The sequence below is a fragment of the Epinephelus lanceolatus genome, chromosome 7 (assembly GCF_041903045.1).
Source record: "Epinephelus lanceolatus isolate andai-2023 chromosome 7, ASM4190304v1, whole genome shotgun sequence".
Classification (NCBI taxonomy): domain Eukaryota; kingdom Metazoa; phylum Chordata; class Actinopteri; order Perciformes; family Serranidae; genus Epinephelus; species Epinephelus lanceolatus.
In genome coordinates, this window is record NC_135740.1 from 3,979,580 (window position 1) to 4,000,978 (window position 21,399).

The 21,399-nt window shown below is 40.3% G+C and overlaps 1 long non-coding RNA gene across 1 annotated transcript; it reads left to right on the plus strand.

The window, feature by feature from the left end:
* Positions 1 to 3,543: 3,543 nt before the first annotated feature.
* On the plus strand, positions 3,544 to 18,860 carry LOC117260969 (uncharacterized). Its single transcript, XR_004501992.2, has 5 exons — positions 3,544 to 3,811; positions 5,470 to 5,546; positions 13,616 to 13,672; positions 15,391 to 15,418; positions 17,810 to 18,860. It is a non-coding gene; the product is annotated as an uncharacterized LOC117260969 (long non-coding RNA).
* The last annotated feature ends 2,539 nt before the right edge of the window (positions 18,861 to 21,399 follow it).

Consider the following 21,399-nt stretch of genomic DNA (forward strand, 5'->3'; position numbering starts at 1 on the left):
ATTTTAAATACTTAGGCTAACACTTGTATTCTGTTACTATCCAACTCTGACCATGACATCATCATTTATATTATGTCTCCGCACCAGTGATAGCTGTAGCCAGAGAAATTATGTTTTTGGGTTGTTCGTCCATACGCACATTTGTATGTCTGTCCATCTGTCCGTCCATCTGTGCGTATGTCTGTCCACATATCCGGCCTTCCTATTCTTCTGAGCACAATAGCTCAAGGACACCTTGAGGGAATTTCTCCAAATTTGGCACAAATGTCCACTTGGACTCAGGGATGAACTGATTAGGTTTTGGTCAAAGGTCAAGGTCACAGTGATCCTGTCTGTCTCATTCTTATGGACATGATGTCTCAAGAACACTTTGAGAGATTTTTTAAAATCTGGCACAAACGTCCTCTTGCACTGATCTGATTAGCTTTTGGTGGTCAGAGGTCAAGGTCACTGTGACTTCGCATCATTGTCATTCTCATTTTTGTGAATGTAAACAGGTTTCAGAGTTTCCTCAAATTTGGTACAAACATTGAAAAAATTGAATTTCCCCTCAGGGGGATTAATAAAGTATATAAAATTAAAATTAAGTTATCAAGTCGTTATCATGTGAATAGCTGGGGGGGGGGGAGGGGGGGGTCACTTAGCGCTCCATCTCCGCTGTGAATGATTCATTTAAAACGTTTTATCTAAATCACATTATTTTTAAAAAATCTCATTATGTGGCAGTGGACAAATTGGAGACATTAATCCAAATAAATGGCATATTTATCTAAATCCTGCCGAGCTCGGCGGCACAGGTTTCATTGAAGAAGCCCCATCCTCACTTCCAGCAAATCGTGTACTGTGCAAAGCATTGTGGTGATTTTATACCCGCGGAGGATCCACACATGCTTCGAATTTCTCTGAAAGAAGGACTCAGTCCTCCGAAACTCGGAAGGATCCTTGACATTGGAACAGTCCTTCGGCGGGGGTCTATGACGTAGTGTCCTTCAAATTCTGCCATTTGAGGATCCTTCCTTGACATTGAGAGACTCCTTGTAACTGCAACTTCAATCAATCAATCAATTTTATTTATAAAGCCCAATATCACAAATCACAATTTGCCTCACAGGGCTTTACAGCATACGACATCCCTCTGTCCTTATGACCCTCACAGCGGATAAGGAAAAACTCCCCAAAAAAACCCCTTTAACGGGGAAAAAAACCGGTAGAAACCTCAGGAAGAGCAACTGAGGAGGGATCCCTCTTCCAGGACGGACAGACGTGCAATAGATGTCGTACAGAACAGATCAGCATAATAAATTAACAGTAATCCGTATGACACAATGAGACAGAGAGAGAGACAGAGACAGAGAGAGAGATGCAGGTAATAACAGTAGCTTACAACAACATTATTGAAAGTAATAATATTATAGTTATAGTTCTGGCTACTGTGGTATAATATGTTGAAAGTATGTATTAATATCTGACAGTATACATGTGTGACAATAGTCATATGTGTATAATAACAGTAGAAGTATGACTAATGACTAATGATGGCAGCAGCAGCAGGAGGCATCTGGCAGGACCACGGCAGCAGCACAACCACACACGTCACGCTGTCCAGGCACCGCTGCGATATGAGTTAATCTGAGAGACAGTGGAGCACAAAGGCTCCAGAGAAGAAGCCGAGTTAGTGACATCCAGAATGGCCGAGTTAGCAAGATGCAGTAATAGAATACAAGAGAGAGAGAGAAGGAGAGAAGGTGCCCAGTGTATTATAGGGGGGTCCTCCGGCAGACTAGGCCTAAGTCAGCCTAACTAGGGGCTGGTACAGGGCAAGCCTGAGCCAGCCCTAACTAGCTTATAAGCTTATAAGCCTAACTAATAAGCTTTATCAAAGAGGAAAGTCTTAAGTCTAGTCTTAAATGTGGAGACGGTGTCTGCCTCCCGGACTGTAACAGGAAGATGATTCCACAGGAGAGGAGCCTGATAGCTGAAGGCTCTGGCTCCTGATCTACTTTTGGAGACTTTAGGGACCACGAGTAACCCTGCGTTCTCAGAGCGCAGTGTTCTGGTGGGATAATATGGCACTATGAGCTCACTAAGATATGACGGAGCTTGACCATTTAGAGCTTTATAAGTTAACAGTAGGAGAACTTGATTGGTTCATGGAGGCATACAATCACAAAGCAGTAATTCTACTTTTCTCAAGACTTGACAAAGCCTCAACAGAGATACAGAAAACTACAGACTACAAACAACTGAACTGTTTCCACAAACTGAGTGATACTCCAAATGATGAATGAGTGAACTGATTAGTGTGTAAAATTGGCTCCCCTTTAACTTTATGACCTGATTCCAGTGACAAAGCTGCCACTCAGCAGTGGTTCTGTTCATTAGCTATGGCCTACCAGCTTCCTTTCGAGGGATGCGGGGGATCTGATCGAGTTGCGAAACGTGGGGTACACTCTAGACAGGTCGCCAGTCAATTACAGGGCTGACAAATACAGACAGACAACCATTCAACATTCACGACAGGTGATCTAAAGTTGCCAGTTGACCTAATTAACCTAACCTGCATGTCTTTGAATTGTGGGAGGCTGGAGGACCTGGAGGAAACCCATGCAGGCTCAGGGAGAACATGTAAACTCCACACAGACAGGCCCCTGCTGGAAAAGACAGTGTTTACCCCTACATCACCATCAGCAGTGTTATCATACAGAAATGCAAGTTGCAGATGTCAAACATAATGACTGGGGTGCCACAGTGGCCTGTTGGTTGGGATCCATACCATGTAGCCTAAATGTCCTTTTGCTGTCTGTCTGTATGCCTGTCTGCCTGTCTGCCTGTCTGTCTGTCTGTCTCTCTCTCTGTCTGTCTCCCTCTCTCTATCAGCCTCTGTCTCTTCTGTCCTCCCTCTGTCTGTCCTCCTCTCTCTCTCTAAGTTTCAGCAGTGTAATAAGTTCCACATGGTATTTCAGTTTGCTGTCCAGTCCAGACAGCTGCCTGATGCAGAAAAAGCCCAAATTTAGAAGAAATATGAAAATTGTCAAACACTTTTTTCATTCACTGAGGAAACTACCCCCCCCCCCCACACACACACACACACACACACTCCTTCTTTTTTCCATTTCTCTGTTCACTCTTTCTTCCCTTCTTCTCATTTTTCTCTTCTTCCTTTCCCATTTCTTTCCTCTTCTCTTTCCCTGCCCCCTCCCCTTCCCTCTTCACATCCCCTTTGTTTCTCAGCTTCTGTCTCATTTTACTTCTCCTCCTCCACTCCTAAATCTGCCCCTTTCTTTCCATCTTTCTCATTCCCTCCTCTCCTCTGTTTATCTGTCTGTGTCTCCTGTCCCTCCATCTTTCCCAGGCAGACTTTACAGGTCACTTCTTGGTCCCTCTGACATCAGCCAATCAGTCATGTTTAGAGGGGCCATTCCCTGGTGTAAGGCCCGCCCCCCAGTGACCATACAAGGTAACAGTGGAATGCATGGCTTGGCAGTCCATCTGCTTCATAAGAGAGAGAGATACACACACACGCACACACATACAGAGCAGAGGGTGTCCCACACTGATGAGCAATCCTAGTTCAGTCTGATTTGAACTTCAGCTTAGTGTGAAAGGACTGACGCTTTAGCTAGTGGGCAAACTTCCCCCTCAACTGATCACTGCTGCAAAAGCAGCCTGACAACAGACAGCCAAGTCAAGAATTAACCTGCCAGTGGAGATGACAAACTTCAAGAAAAGCTCAATAGTCCAGCGGTGAAGCAGTGAAGCAGCTCCAAGCACAGCAGCACCTCAGCTGACCTGCAGCAGGAGACTCAATCAGGTATGGTCACAGACATGACTCTTACCAGTGTTTTTCAACCTTTTAGTACTCTACTATAAATCATGTAGACTGTGTATTACACCACTACCAATCATTTTTTTCAAAACACAGTTTTATTTCATTTTAAATGCATCGCTTGACTTAGGTCATCCTTAGATGATGTCAAAGTAAGATTTTTGCAAATTTATTAGAAGGGTTGGCACAGCATTATGACACCAAGAAATCATATGAGAGAGGCCTTGATAACAAATAAGAGCACTCCAGTGAAATGATTTGTCAGTCCAAAACAGTGGTCCCAGAGCTCACTGTGAAACACATCTGCTGCTGGCTAAATTAGAGATTTAAACAGTGTCAGAATATTAATGTGACCTTTGTTACAACTCAGGTGTATAACACAGCCAATTTAATACAGCATGAAATTATGCCATGATACTCTGGCCAATGCCAATGGTGTAAGCAGCCATATACATAAAGATATTGTAGTTATTCATGCTACGTGCCATTTTTTTAATGGATGACTTGAGTTAATGACCAGTCTCAGCTTTATATCTTTTTCATAGTTACAGGATTCAATGGACATTCAGTGCACAGTCCAACATGCTTCAAAACTAATGTCTTACAGTCTGACATAGACCGCAATGAAGTTTTTATGAAACCCATCATCAACCCACAGTGTGACATGCAGCAAACACATAAGACTGCTGTCATCACAGAGACTGCAGGGGCCTTGAGACAAATGACTTAAGTCAAGCAAGTTTTGAGTCGATACAAGTTTTTCTGAATCATAGATTAAGTGAAAAATAAAAGAAATGTGGAGGGACAAAAACAAGCATTTAAAACATTGTAGTATGCTTTTATAAATGTTCAGATGTCATGTACGACTAAGAATAAAATCTGGTATGGTTCATAAACATTTGTAAAGGCCCACTTTCTGTCTATTTGAGGGTGTGTTACTGAGTCAAATGAGCTGCTACAGTTCTTACTGAGATTGTCACAGGACTGTAACTCTTGCACTCTGGATCACTTCACTCAGTCTAGAGTTGCATCAAAATGACATTTTCACTTGTTCCCATTGAACCAGCCTGGAATGGACTTTCTTTTTGTCTAAATAAAAACATAATTTCATTGTCTCCACCAATATATTTACAGGGCTAACACACATAGACCCATGTACACACTATCATTCAAAGTGAGCAGTTATAGCCTAGCCTGGGGGTTGGAACTCAACAAAAGAAACAGCTTTCTACTGTACAAACACACATGCAACCTGTGACAAGGAGTTAAAGTAGAAAGTCCACTTTGCTTTGTTTTAAGGTGTAACAGGTCAAAAAGGTTAGCCACTGATTTAGATCCTCCAAATTCACCTCACTTGGTGGAAAAGGGATCAGCTTGCATCCTGGGGGAGGGGAGGGCGGTGTGGCGTGGCGTGGGGTTCTGTCCTTGAATGGGATAAAATGGCAATAATCGGATGTGACCCTTCCACAGTATGGCTGACATCAGTCTCACACAGCACCTCATGTCACAAAGCATCAATGACTAGGAGCAAATTTACACCACAGACAATGTGTACAATAAGGTGTTAAACAAAGAGGAAACTGTTAGTCATTCATAAACAGACATGCTGTACATGTACTCATTATTCATTTCTTTCCCTTCAGAACACTGCTGTGTGTCCTTGCGCTCAGAGACAGAGGAACGAGGAGGACAATCAGGAGGTGTGGAAGAGACAGACCGGGTAGGAGCACCACTCACTCGCGCGCGCACACACACACACACACACACACACACACACACACAAATTCTTGTACTTCTGTCTTTGCGAGGACCCTCATTGACATAATGCATTCTCCAGCCCCTTACCCTATCCTTAACCTTGACAACTAAATGCCTAAGCCAACCCTTACACTAACTCTATCCTAAGCCTAATTGTAACCTTAACCCTATAAACAAGTCTTTACCCTCAAACAGGCCTTTACAGAAGTGAGGACTGGCCAAAATGTCCTCACTTTCCAAAAATGTCCTCACTGTGTGAAATACGCATTGAGGTCCTCACTATGTAGCATGTACAAATATAGGCACACACATTTGTCTTACTAACCTTGTGAGGACCCTCATTGACATAATGCATTCCCCAGCCCCTAACACTACCCTTAACCATCACTACTGAAAGCCTAATCTAAACATAATTCCAACCTGAACCTCTAAATTGAATCTTAACCTTCAAACTGTCTTTTTAAGTACTGAGGTCAAGCAAAGCTGTCATCACACTGCAGAAATGTCCTGACTATAAGGTGTAAAGGAATAGTTCAACCCTAAATGACCATTTGTATATAATTACTCATCCCATGTTAGGTTGTATTCATGAAGAAAACGTTGTCTTTCTCGCCTGCCTTCACACGAAGAATCCAAAAATGACAAACATTCTTAATAAAATGAAGTAAACAGGGACCATGTTTAACAGCGAAAAGATATCAAAACATCTGTTTACAAACTGTTACAAACTGCAATATAATCCAAGTCTCATTATACAGTTATATGCTCAGTACTTCCCAAACACATTGCATTACCTTGCTGTCAGCCCGTTCCAACAGGGACTGAAAGTGAAAGCATAGATAAGTTTTACTTTTAGTCCCTGTTGGAAAGGGCTGACAGCAACGCATGTGTTTGGGAAGCACTGAGCATAAATGAGACTTGGATTATACTGCAGGAGTTGTGTGAGAGTTTGTAAATGTATGTTTTGACAAGGTTTTTGTTAAATGTGGACCCTGTTTACTTCAATTCGTGAAGAATGTTTGTTGTTTTTGGATTCTTCAGTCACCTGGGGCATTTGAGAAAATGTTTTCTTCACATTTGGGGCCAGTATTCCTTTAAAACTGTAAACAGATAGCAGTACAAGCCCCACACAAGTGTGTTTTAACAGGACTCGACAGCACATTCAGTGCAACAATACATTTTTTTTAGTTTATTCCTCTGACTTTTATTTGAAACTTTGAGTATTTTGTAAATCAGAGAGAATAACCATTGTTACATACACTACTTTCAATAGCAGCTCTGTTTCTGTGACTGTCACTGATTATTCTTTTTAATCCTAATTTCCCCCTATATTCCCTCTGAAGTGGCATTAAAGACAGTCTGGCTGGTGAGCCTTGAGGAAGTTAATGGAAATGTGACAATGTGTCATATCAGGGTTCCCATACCCAGATATAGCTTATAAAATCTGTGTTGCAATCCCCCAGCAGCCAGGAGCTGCTGTCCTGCTGAGGACTGGGATGGACATGAGAAAGTGCACAGAGGGAGGAGAGGAGGAAATGCTCTATTTATTGACTGAGCAGTCAAACGTCTTAGGGGCACTGGGTTAGGAGGACTTTCACATAACCCCCTACAAACACACACTCACACCAGTCCCCCTCTGGGACCAAGAGACCAAATTCTCAGGGTCGATTTCACATGCGAGAAAGGGGTGGGGGGGTGGGGGGGTTGATCCATCCAAACTGACTGCCGGACACACATGCAGGAGCCCTGCTCTTTGTTATGTTTTGACTTTTTTTTTCTTTATTCAAATCACACAAATCTCACTGTGCTTCTATGTGAACCTATAAACACAAAGTAAACTACCTTAGTGACCATTTTGGTTTATCCACTGATGTCAGACTTCATGCAAGAAGCTTTGAAGAACAGAAAAAGATCTGTGTGCCTTTTTCCTGCTGTCAAAACCCCTGATGGTCTTGAAAGGCCTACCTAACCTTTCATTTCCTTTGGACTGGACTAATTGTGGACTGGATGGAGTGACTTGAGGAGATCAGTGTAGAAGAACCTGTGTTGTCTTTAACGTTTTGGTTAAGATAACAAAAGCGAGTCTGTAGCATGTGTTATGTATACATTATGTATCATCTTGCTTTTCAGTATGTTAAGGGTTTGCTGTTGTAGAACACCACCCTTCATGACAGCAGCTCCAGCACCCTGTAGGCATGAGTTGTGAGCAGTAACTGTAAACCAAAAAGTGTTTTTTTCCTGCTCCACTGTAGATTTTTTCTTATTCACCCTATCGTCCAGTGACAGTCCGATTTTTTGGCCACCTTCGAATACAACATGTTGGAAAATCAAGATGTTGTTAGCAATACCAGTTCAACCCAGGTTAGCCATTGTTGGCAATACCACTTGATAACAGCGAATTACGATATTCATTCATTCAGTCATTTTCCGTAACCGCTTATCCTGTTGGGCTGGAGCTGACATTAGGCGAGAGGCGGCTTACATCCTTGACAGGTCGCCAGACTTGGCAGGGCTAACATATAGGGACAGACAACCGATCACGCTCACATTCACACCTATGGACAATTTAGGATCACCAATTAACCTAACCTGCTAATTTTAGTCCCTTTGACTGTATGATACAATGACGCACTGCAATGTATTCTCATAGAACAGTTTGTTTGATATCCTCTGAATCTGTGCCCCATGAGTGAAATTATGTCCTTCACATACAATTGCGTAATTAATGAAAACTTACGGAGGTTAGGTTTATGCAATAAAAGCTACTGTGGTTAGTTTTAGGAAAAGAAACCTGGCGGGACATACCTTAAAATGACTCAAAGTTCACAGAGATCCAAACACAGATCCATCCCAACCTTCCTCCTTACAAGCACTTGGGACTGCTTCCTTGTTTACTGCTATCAGCACATTGGTTACGTGATCGCAGACTTTCAAAATATGTATGTACGAATTAGGGTGCATTGATTTTCATAGGAAAACATATGAAAAATTTGTGAGAACAGCCTGTGCACTGCCACAACTGTTAACTAACCTGTTCTCTGGCCTGTCCGTAACACTGAACGTGATGCACTGGTTAAAAAAAAAAAAAAAAATCAGAAAGGCAAATTTATCTGATCTGCTGGCAGTGGGAAATGAGTCAATTGCTTTCTTAATGGGTATTCCTGATTTAAAAAAAAGAAAACACATATATGCAGTAATTTTGTTGGAAAAAGGTTCCTTTTTGTACCACTAGATTCCCCCAGGACGCCTCCCCAAGCTCCTCATAACACTAAATTCTTTTCATCACCCCCTAAAACATCATTACAGCCCTTCAGGGCATCACCAACAAGTCCCTGCTGTAGCTGCTCTGATCAGCCTCCAATGTTTGACTCACTGCACACTGCAGCATTGCCATTTTTGGTAATTGATTTTAAGACCCACTTTAACCATCACTTTTATGTGTTGTACTCTGACACAGTGTTTAGCTCTTTAATCAGCAGAGTTGTAAATCTGACTCCAACTTTTCTGGTGACTCTGCACACGTGAGGTTTTTCTGAAGCTTTTCTTTAACAACAAAACTGAATTCATATCACACAGGTGACACTCAGCTGTGTGTGTGTGTGTGTGTGTGTGTGTGTGTGTGTCTGTGTGTCTGTGTGTCTGTGTGTGTCTGTGTCTGTGTGTGAAAGAGAGAGAGAGAGAGAGAGAGAGATTTAGTGTGACACTCAGACAGACAGAATAAAATGGAGAGAGGGCTTCCTGTGTGTGATTTACAGAGCCAAGGGGAAAGAGAAAGAAGACCATATTAGGCAATGTTTGGCTCAACAGGAGAGATGGCTTTGACTGTTATCACAGCCTGTCTAAACACACACTCATGCGCACACACGCACACACACACACACACACGCACGCACGAACGCACACACACACACACACACACACACACACACACACACACTGTAGCCTGTAGTCAGACTGTGACTAGTCTGGACAGTGACCCTTTTCCATCACAGAGAGTGCATGTTCTGATTCCGATGATTCAAATCTTTGGCAGATTTTGGCTTGCCATTAAGTATTGAAACATTTCAGTTTTTAGCTTTTTTATGTTTGTTTTATTTACTTAGTTATGGAGTGATTTTATATTACAGTAACCCATTATGAGTCAACTAGGCAGTATTTATACGTTGGCTGTGCTGACTCCCATCATCAAGCATTCTCTCACTCCTTTGCTGCCTGTCTGTAGTGGAACTGTTTTTTAGCTGTGAGAGAAAACTAAAGGGTGGCTGAGGATAATCAGAATGAGTTCAGCTGTCACCCTTTAACCTTGGTAACTGTCTGTTCTGTGATAGCATTGCACTTTAATTACCTCCACTGAAGAAAGGAAAGCTCCATTTTACCAGCAGCTGCCCCTCGAGCAGCTTACCAGCTGCTCTGACATGATAAATGTCTTGACCAGGGATTCCAGGGCCCCTCCCAGCTCCAGAGCCACCGAGTGAACCAGGCTTTTGTCTCTGCTTACCAGCAGAAAGAGATTTTATATGAAAGGAAATCTGAGCAGATTTGCAAATTATTATTCGATGGCAAAAGAATGAGAGCAAGCAGCTCTACTGGCTCTTCTTGACCAAGTGTAGGGTGGATGGACTGATTCCTCTGAATATCTTTGATATGGTCAGGCTGTAGAGCTGTTGTTTTTAGCCCAGTTGTATATTATTGCTTGCAGCTGGTGAAAGATGTTGTCATGTTGTGACCCTGTGTTTTATTTCACTGGATAAATAAAGGTGTGTCAGGTGTTTGTAGCCCTTCTTACACAGAGATGGAGCTATAGAGCTGCTACAAAGTCCGTTTATTATGCCGCCTTTGCATTTTTACACAGAACCATGCAATTTCAGTGTTTGATTTTAGATAGCATGCCAGTATTGTAGAAGTATAAGAGGCACGACAGGTGTGACATGTAACACATCAACGTCAGCTTCTGGTGTGACAGATAACATACATGTTGGCAGCACTTTATAAACACTAACAATGGCATTAACATGTCAATAACAATCATTTACCGTCTCTGTACCGTCTCTGATCTCGTCTTCTGCTTGAAGGGTAAGGAGCTCTCGGACCTCATTGTTTTCCCAACTAGAAGACATTTTTGTCTTCTGTTCTATTGCTTTGAGTTCACTGCTGACTGCCATCAGCTGCTTTTTAAATCTCCCACAGTGGGTCACACACACTTCATCAAAACATCACATCCATGCCACTCATGATTCCGTCCTGTCAGCTGTGCCTTTTATATAGGTTTTGTTTCTATGCTGTTACTACTTCCAGAGCCGACTTAAAGGCAAGACAACTCTGTCCCTCCATTCCACAATTGTACCTTCTATACTGAACAGCTAGTGTGAAATTATGGTGGGTAATTCCTGCCTTGAAGGGGCAGTGTAAAAGGGCCATAAGAATGTTGACACAAGAAGTGAAGTCTAATTTTGACATGCTGTAATGTCCAAGCTCAAAGCTGACGTAGATTTAAACAATAATCCCCAGAATTTGTTAAGTACCAGATTTCCATTTTGAGTATGTCCAGTACGTCAGGAAACAATACACCATAGCTTATTACTTAATGTCAGATTTTTAAATCCAACTTTATTGGATTTCCCCTGGAGTCGCATGTTTTGATCCGTGTGAACTTTGGATCATTTTAAGGTACACCCTCACCATGTTCCTTTTCCTATGCCTAACCACAGCAATTTTCATTGCCTAAATGTAACCTCAATAACTTTAGGTTAGTTACGTAACTGTATGTTACGTAATTTCATCATTTGTGGGGTGCAAATTCGTAGGATGTCATACAAACTGTACTGTGAAAATATGTTGATATTTTGAGAAAAACTGGCATTTCCGTTTCCAAAGGGGGCCCACTGAACTCTCCCCTTAAGTTATGTGAATGAAAAGGGGTCCTATGGGTACCACAAGTCTCCTTAAACTGGAGAAAGCTTGCTCCCAGTAAATGGTTTGTTCCTTACAGTCAATGTACTCCTTCAAATTAAAGCTGTTTGTCTTTTTAAGGAAAAGGACAATGAGCCTATAAGGAGAACAATGACTTGTCTAACATGTACAGATATGTATCACATTAAAACAGGATTGCTGTGAACTCAAAATGTCAACTGTACTGGTATTAGTCTATGCACATCAGATAATTAGTAATAATAACTGTAAAATAAGTAACAAAAGTATGTAAGAATGCGGTTCAGTTGTGGCTTTTGGTTTTGATGTGCCATGGCAAGATTTTCAGTGGCCCCATCTGGGAAAATCTATCTAATCTATCTATGAAAATTTTCTGGGAGCACCACTGCTGGATGCTGGTCAAATATTCATGCTGCTGTGGTCTCAGCATACTTTTTATTCAGTCTTCAACTTGATGCTCCTCTGTATTGGGCTTCTCTTGAGATTTGGCCTTGAAGCAACATATCCTCATACAACGGTTCATCCTATGGCATCCTATGAGTTAGCGCTCCACAAATTATGGTACATACTTCATGTAAAGTTACACACTTAACGTTAACTTAGGGAGGCTCAGTTTGGGCAAGTAAAGTTGCTGTGGTTAGGTTTAGGAAAAGAAACATGGTGCAGATATACCTTAACATGAGTAAAAGTTACACAGATTTGAAAACACAACTCTAGGGGAAAGTCCCAGGCGAAAGTCTTGTGTATTGTGACCCATCCACCACCCCAACCTCTCTCCTTGTCAGACCACTTTCCACTTGATTCTTTACCCCTGTCAGCACATTGGTCATGTGATCACAGCCTTCTGATTACATGGATTATGCACAAATTACTTGCTCATCATTACGTGGGATATGTACGAATTTTGGCACATTACTTTTCATAGGAAAACGTATGAACAGAACATGAGAACATCTTGCTTGAAGATAATATACTGCTAAGGATTCACCAACAGTACTGATGGAGCTACTGGCTGAACTTCTTCATGTATCATATTTTCACACTTTCCGTACTTAAGAACTTATCTCACGTCATTATTGAATCCAGTTCTAACCAAAGCTATACAAACTAAACATCTTTGCACAGTATGCTAAAAATCCTTACAGGAACAAGCTGAAGCTGACACAGATGATGACGAAGATGATGATGATGATGGTGATGATGATGATGATGATGATGATGATAATTGTAATAAGGAAGAAATTTAGTAGGTCTGAAACTTTGGAACAGGATACAGGCTTGAGGCTTGAAGTCATGTATCACACACACACACACACACACACACACAAAATCAGGCTGGGAGAGGGCAGATTTGTTTGTTGGTTTGGTTTAATGAGGGCAACACTTCCTGCGGACAGACCTCGAGACATGACCTAGTGTGGGATTGTGACTTTTTGTGCGCTGTGTGTGTGCATGTGTATGTGTGTGTATGAGAGTGTGTCTGTTTGTGTGTGTGTGTGTGTGTGTGTGTGAGAGAGAGAGAGAGAGAGGGAGAGGGAGGGAGAGCAGGTCTTACTTCTTAATATGGGCTTGTTGGGCCCAGAGCAGAGGGAGAAGGACGGAGTGAGATAAAGGCCTCCTCTCTCTCTGCTGCCTTTTAAGTGAGTCTCTCCCCACTGTGACTAGAAAAGGGAATGAATGTAGCCAGCTGGAAGAAGGAGGTGGGGGTGGGATGGGGGGCAGACTATCAGTGGGAGCGATCACAGACTGGAAGAGGGAATGTTTATCCAAAGCAGCAATCCCATTTTCCATGATCCCCAAAATAAAAGGCTGGCTCAGGCCTTATATGGGCAGACTGGGAGTTTCCAGCTGAGCAGAGTCACAGCATTCTTGGAAAACACCACTTCTCCTCCACTCCCTCTATCTTTATATGTCTCTCTCTCTCTCTCTCTCTCTCTCTCTCTCTCTCTCTCTCTCTCTCTGTCTCCTCTCTCTCCTGCATGCACTCAGTGGCATATACAATAACGGCTTGAGTGTCAGTGATGGTGCTCAGACAACATTAAAGCCAGTGAGAATACTGCAACTGTATAGTTTAATTAAGAATGTGTGTTTATCTCCTACCAGGTGTTGCTGTTGAGATAATGGAGCTCATAGATGGAGATCCAACAGTCTGCACTTGGGGTAAGAGAACAACTTCGAGACCCAACAGAGTGTTGTTTGTGTCACACTTCAGCTTTTGTTGGTTTCAGAAAAAGGAAGAGGTTTAATAACTATATCCTATATGTACATTTGATATGAATGCAGAAACGTTCCCACAGAGGCTTCTTATCTTTCAGAACATTTCATCTCCTGAGATCACAGGGAGCTATTTCCACCACTGCCCCCCTCAGCCTTTCAAGTCCAGTTGCACAAAACATCTTAAGTTCTCTCCTTAAGTATGACACTTACGGTTTTTATTTTTCCTTAGCTGAGGGACTTACACAATTGCACAAAATCCCTTAAAATGTTTCCTTAGTTAAGGAAAAACTGTGTTGAAAGAGATTTTACAGTGGTACAAGTTTCCATGGAGAGTGTTTGTTTGCTTGGATTCACACTTGTGATTCCTGTTTTTCTCTCACAAAGTTGTCTTATAGTTAGAAAAGAAAGAAGAAAAGAAGACAAGAGAACCATATTGGTCAGAGAAGGAAAAGATTATACCTCTGGAGGAATACAATCATATTACAAAATAAATTTGATCCCCAAGTATCAGAAAACAGAGAATGATTGGAAGAAGAAATTGCAATAATTAATTCAGTCAAATCTAAAGTGTAAAATCAAAATTGTATCTGGGTTATCTGCTGGTTGCAGAACACTCTTATCAGGGTGTGTTAGTTTTTTTTTCATTTATCACCACTAGTCACCGGTCATTTTGCAGTTAAGATAGAGTCAGAGGTACCTTAATTTTTTTTTTGTTTGTTTGTTTTGTTTTTGTACGTTGCTTTGGTTGCTAGGGTCTTTTGTGCAACAGTCTTCAAGTAGGCTATAAGACCAAGACAAGGAAAATACCATGAATACTTAAGTGAACATTTTCAGGAAAGCTTAAAGAGAAGCCTAATGGGAGTTTTGTGCAATCGATTTTATTATGAGTAAACCTTAACTAGGGGCTTTAAGGAAAATCGTAACTTAAGGTGTTTTGTGCAATCAACCCCAGAGTCTTAGCTGTTTTATAGAGCCTTGCCATAACTCTAGAACAAACAATAAGAAAAATTGTGTTAGCAAGGTGTAGTTCCACGAGGGGCACAATTTTGATCCCAAAGTTGGGGGCCACAGTTAGTATGGGCAAATCCTCAAAAGGGCTTTAGTTTTTCAGTTACCCCTACCCAAGGTAGAACAAACCATGGCCATGTTCTTCATTATTTTGGCCATCATGAAATTAATGGTTGGAACAAAAATATTTTCTACAGCAAAATACAGCAAAACAGTTGATGAAACTGATCAATATACTGACTCACCCCATTGCTGAAAAAGTGCAGAATAAAACTACTCCTAGATGGTGGAGTACCTACTTAATCTCATGTCATTTAAAATTTTCAAATTCAAATTTGCACCAATAGTGTTGTGATATTTGCCCTACACCTCAAAGCAATTTAAATATTTAAATATGTCTGAAACTGGAGCCCAGAGGCTTTTAATTACAAAGTTGTCATAGACAGAAGGTAATATGCTAACGTTTGATGGTATGTTGACACAGTTGAAGCCAATAACTTTGCACAAAAAATAAAGGTGGTGCAATAAATCATATGTGAAAGTTAAATGCATTTTTAATATTAATATGTGACAAAGTGTGTGTATCTGTAGATGGTCAGTTGTCTGTTGTTGTAGTGGCTCTCTTTGAACTAAGTATGTGTGTTGTATTTCAGATGTCAGAGATGAGCATATAGTAGAGAGGTGAGTATCACACACACACACACACACACACACACACATGCGCGCACACACACACACACACACACACACACACAGACACACACAGTTATTCTGACCTGTTTTTGTCTCATGCAGCTTTCACTGATATTTCTGACGTGTCAGTAGAAATGTGTCCCAGAAAAAAATGTGTGGCTAAACTGTCTTAGATGTACATTAAGACATAGTTGTATCACAAGAGGTCTTTCCTATCATCTGACTGGTCATTGTGCAGGTTTTATTCAGCTTTCATGAAATTGTTTTCATGATTTCATTAACCTTCATGGTGCTGAGAGAAATGAATCTATCCTGCCATTATCATACCTCACCATCCTAAGGCTAATGTTACTTGCATCACTGATGCTAGCTTTAATTGTGAATCTACTTCATTCTGATTCATATAAGCTAAGATGGCTCATCTGAGTGTCAGTGACTTCTGTATAATAGCTCTCTGTTAACTGGGAAGACAGCTTGTATGATGTACATGATGTAAAGTCAAACAGATGGAACTACAGGTTTGGCTCAATACTGAGTTTACTTTTTCACACAATCTGCACAACACAAGTCACTGTGGACTAAACTGTACATTACTTCATTGCTATGACCCGAAATGCATTCAATGACCACATCTTTCAAACTTCAAACTGGTTTCTCATTCGAACTCTACCACCACCAGACCTCTGTGTATTTACTGTCCAGTTTGCACATTTTTACATTTTATATACTATTGTAAAAACTGAAAAACATAACACGAAATGAACATAAATTAGACTGCAGTCTGCTACATTCTGCTGTTTCTAAATTTAGGAAAATAATTAAGAAAAACTTAACAAGCATTCTCTGAGCTGGGATATGCAACACATTTCATTCCTTGATCACCTCTCTGAAAGACTTGTGACAGGTAAGGAAAGGGGGAAGTGAGGTGTAAACGAGGACATTTTGTCAATGTATTGAACAAACAATGACACAATGAATGTTGGATGCCAGCACATATCTGCACAAGAGATGGATCAGGAATGCAAAAAGATTCAGAAGACAGGACTGATTAGCACAGTTATATTTCTCTCTCTGTCATAATCCTCTACTTGTATGTCTAGTGTTGTTTTGCATTACAGAGATAAGGATTGCAGCAATATACCGGTCTTAAGGTATACTGTGATATATCATACTACGTGCATATGCTTATCTACAATATTGAAATAGGATTCATAGGACCCTAACTGGGATTACTTAAAGGTCTAATTTGTAGGATTTAGGGACATCTGTTGTTGGTATATAGTTTTTAACTTAGTTTTCATTAGTGTATAATCAACCAAGAATTGTTGTGTTTGGTTAACTTAGAATAGATGTTCATATTCTACAGTAGCTCAGAGAGGACAAATCAAACACTGACATTTTTGTGTTTTCGTGTTGGCCACTGTGGTTCTGCTACACGCTTGGCACACAAGAAAAGTTTCAGCTCATTTGCAATCTGCAACCTCACCACTAGATGCCACTAAATCCTACACACTGGACCTTTAATGTATTAAGTTCAATTTTATGTGCGTGGAATTACTCTGTGCCCTTTTTTTGTTGTTGTAATGTAATCTCAGTTTGTGCCAAATAGATAGATAGATGAATAAATGAATAAGATGTAATGCCACCTGCTGTTAGTGCTGTTTTAGTTTCTTGTTTAACAAGTGACAGAGTTATTTTTGGGAGACAGATGTTGTCAGTGTTGTGGTACAAGAGTTAATCCAGTCCAGTGCCTTAAGTGCCCAAACTTTTTTTAATGGGGGCAGGATCAGATAATGTGAAAATACCTGGGAGCCAGCTGCTTCTGTCATCATTCAGGTTTTTAAATAAGAAAAAAATTCCATACAAATGAGACAAACGCAACTGTTTCGCCTTTAGGTGAAAAAGTATTCAACTTTCAACCACCCTTCAAAGCAGCGGCTCTCGCTGTCGACTTAACACTCCTCTGCTGTGGCCATGTCTGCTATCGTTCCATTGCTTGTTTACTGCCTGCTTATGAAAACACATTAGTTCCACCTGCATAGTTCCTTCTTAGTGCATCTCTACAAACTGTATGACAATCCTATATCATAGGGTGAATGGAAAAAATGCAAATTGATCTTGTTTGATTAACTCATATTGTGTGGCGGGCCACATATAGTATTGTTTGAACAACAGCTCGCAGGCCATTTAAATTATTTCCTGGGGCACGATTAGCCTCCAGGCCAGACTTTGGACATACCTGCAATAGTGCATTTTGAAAATTAGATGCTGCATTTCAGTAAAAAGAACTGTGAGAACAGTCTTGAAGAGAATTGTGTGTTACCAATTGTAATTGCATGGGTTATTGTGTCTAAACTGACTGACTGTGTTTTTCTCCAGGTGACTCCCTGGTCCATCCCTGTGGCCCATGGTGCAGTGCTGCATCTCTGGTCAGTTGGTAGTCTGAGATGAAGCACTGTAGCTCGGGACAGAGGACACTAATAGCCGTCTATCCACAGTCAGGAAACAGCATCTAGCAGCAGCTCTCCAGGGCTCAGGTCTGCTTCTCACAGGCAGAATGATATGTAACAGAAACAACATTGTAATCAGAGACACGTTGTGGATGACTATCAGCCAGGAATTTAGATAAGTCTGAACCATTCCACAAAGGTAACTCATTTTTTAATTCATAGGGAAGTTGTTGTTGTGTAACATTAATTTATTTAAAGAACATAGACATAAAATAAAAACAAAATTGTCTCAAAATGAGAATTTTACACTTTTTCTTGGTGTGTGTTTGAAATATTCTATGATAATATTTTTAATAATTTTGTAAATTACTTAATGTGTCATTACTTTATTTTAAGGAGTTACTATTAAATTCAACATGAAACTTTTTAAATAAATGAATTCTGTTTATGACCATCTACCAAATGCAGTGATTTTGGTGTATAGATATGGCACCATAAGAACAAGGAAAGAAAAGTGTGTGACAGTTTCAGATCTTCTGATGTGCAGTCTACATACAGGAAGTACAACCACAGCTCAACTTGTGCATGTGAAGAATGGGATACAGTGGTGTGGATGTGTTGATGGATGGATGACATCAGAAGAGGAAGAGCTCACTGACCTCTTGTTTTTCTTCTCCTCTCTCCTGGGGTCCAGTTTTCCCAGGAATCCCTTGACCTATCAGAAAGGGGGATTCCTGGAAATACTGTTCTTGGGGGCGGGGCTTATCATCAATTCCATGTACACTACGTTGAACCATAATTATGTATGGTGAGTGTGATAATGTTACAGCTTTAAATTTAGTTAGTCTTGTCAATATGTAGTGTTTAGACATGAGAGAAACACATCATTCATTATTATTTCACTCCAGTTCAAAGTTACTTGTCATGTTCCTGTTGATGAGATTCAATGATGAGCTGAATAAAGATTCAAAACAAAGCAATATTTGCATATATTGTAATTTCTATATATGAATACACAGTTTGGGATTAGTTAAAAGAAATTAGAAAAAATGATTATCAGGAAGAAGTACTCAGTTCTTCCACTTAAAGGTAGGGTCTGGAGGATTTTCCAGTTGCTGTTTGTAAACACACATTCAAATTTGGCCCCTCCTATCAGGCTTAACTCTCCCGGGTGTACGGAGCCCAGAGGTACGGAAGAAGGCTTCACAGAGGAGGTTCAGGCAAGGCTCGCGCTGGTGCACCCTCGGACACGCTTGGGCACGGCACCTGCGCTCTCTCATTGGCTGGGGAAATCTCTGCCCAGAAGCTCACAAAAACATCAAAATACAGTTAAAGGGCAGGAGCTCTGCAAACAGAGTCACCACCACACATGAGTAGAAGCCCATAGGTGATGATTAAGCAGGATTTCATTTGTATATGTCTATATTAGTTTTGTTTGATAATCCTCCAGATCCTACCTTTAAGTTAGAAACCCAGCAAACCACAGCAGAGAATCCTTTACAGTTATCATGGCATGTATTTAAAATCCGAGGTAATAGTTTATAACAACTATCATTAATAAATGGTAAGTGATGGTTAATTAAACTTTAGTTAATAGTAATGAAATACATATATATATATATATATATATATATATATGTATGTACACACACACACACACATGTATGTGTGTGCGTGTGTGTGTGTGTGTGTGTGTGTGTGTATATATGTATGTATGTATGTATATGTTTGGATTATTATTTAAGATAGAAACTTTAAAAAAAATCTCACAGGATAAGGGCACAGTTCACTATTCACTATCTGGGTTAAGTATACATTTTATAACTTCTTCTTTACTGTTATTGCTATAAATAGATTTAATTATATAATATGCATAAAATAAGTCAGGGTCATCAGTTTACACAGTGATAGAATGGATATCCCTTTAGGGAAAATGCTGGAAACTGCTGTCTTAAATAATAACCAAAACTTTAAAAATGTAATACAGTTTTCTCCACAGAAATTAATTTAATGTTGAGATAAAAAAAAAGCCTTGCTACCCACCATAAAGCTTTGACAACCTCTAGTGGTTGGACCCACAGGTTGGTAACCAGTGCTCTAAAGTACCCCTACCCTCACAATTTGAATATTGTATCAGTAATTTATTTTAAAATTAAAATTGTTGTTGCTGGGTGGTTGTGTAAACTTTCTTTGTAATTCCATTATTCTTTTTTCATGTGGTGCAGTGTTGCATATTGACAGTGACATTCTGTTCAAACTGTGTTCAGTATAACAATCAGGCACAATTCTATTATCAGAACACACCTCATCACTCCTTCATACGTCATCAATAAAAGATTTTGTGGGGCCAAATGAATGTTACTTGGTGCCTTTTGAGCTCCTTATTAATCATTAACTCATTATTATGAGCATTATAGATGGTTTACAACTCACTTATTTACTGCTAACAATTATCATTTCATGTTTGTTATCAGTGAAATAATTATTAACAGAATCAATTTACCATTCATTAAGGACAAGAACAGAAGTATGTCCACCTCAATCTGCATAAAGTATCAAAAGTAAAAGCACTGCTTGTGCAGTAAAATGCCTCCTTTGTCTGATATTAGATCTGACATTAATAGATTGTTAAAAGTCATGCATTAGTGTTACAGTAACATTTTACTGTTATAGCTACTTGATATAGAGCTAGCTTGAGCTACTTCCTGTACACTTAGTGACCAACCTGGGGGTTAATTAATGAAATTAACCATGTGAGAAGGCGAGATATGCTGCAAGATTGTGAAAAGAATTCCTAAACAGCCCCTGCAGCTGCTGTCCTCCAGATATGATCAGCTATCAAAATTAACACAGAGGAGACTTCAGATTTTCCTTTGAAAAATCATATGAATACGCTTGTATGCTCAAATATATATCCTAAATCATGTATGTCAGCTCCACCAAAACATATGTGACTCTTATAGAGTGGATTCATGCAGGTATATTGGCTTTAATCAGGCCTGTACTCACAAAGGTCAAGTCTATCCATCAAAGTTCATATAACCAGCACTGTGGCACATTCATCACAAACGGCCAGGATATCTATGTGGAATCCAAATGTCAGCATTATTTTTATTCCATAGTTTTGTGTAGTGCGAAGCTGTGAATCAGCAGTGGAGCTCTGCTGATATTGGGTCGAGTTTGGGCCAGATAGACAAGATACACAATCCTCATTTATAAGAGTGAAAGAGAGGAGTCAGTGATTTGTTGTTTTGTGTTAGCATGGAAAGCTAACCGTCATTTAGGGATAAAATAAAGCTAAAATACAGCTTCAGTTCTCACATTTGGCAGGACCAATCAGACCCGAGTCCAGCCTTAAAGGGGAACACCACCCTAAATAAAAAAAAAATCCAGGATGTTATTTCCATGGCCTAGGAAAGTTTAATTAATATATATGAACATGAGCTACTTTCTCTCAAAGCCAGAAACAAGAGGAGGAGGTGTCAAACTTGTACTTGTACAAATGTACCCATATGCTCA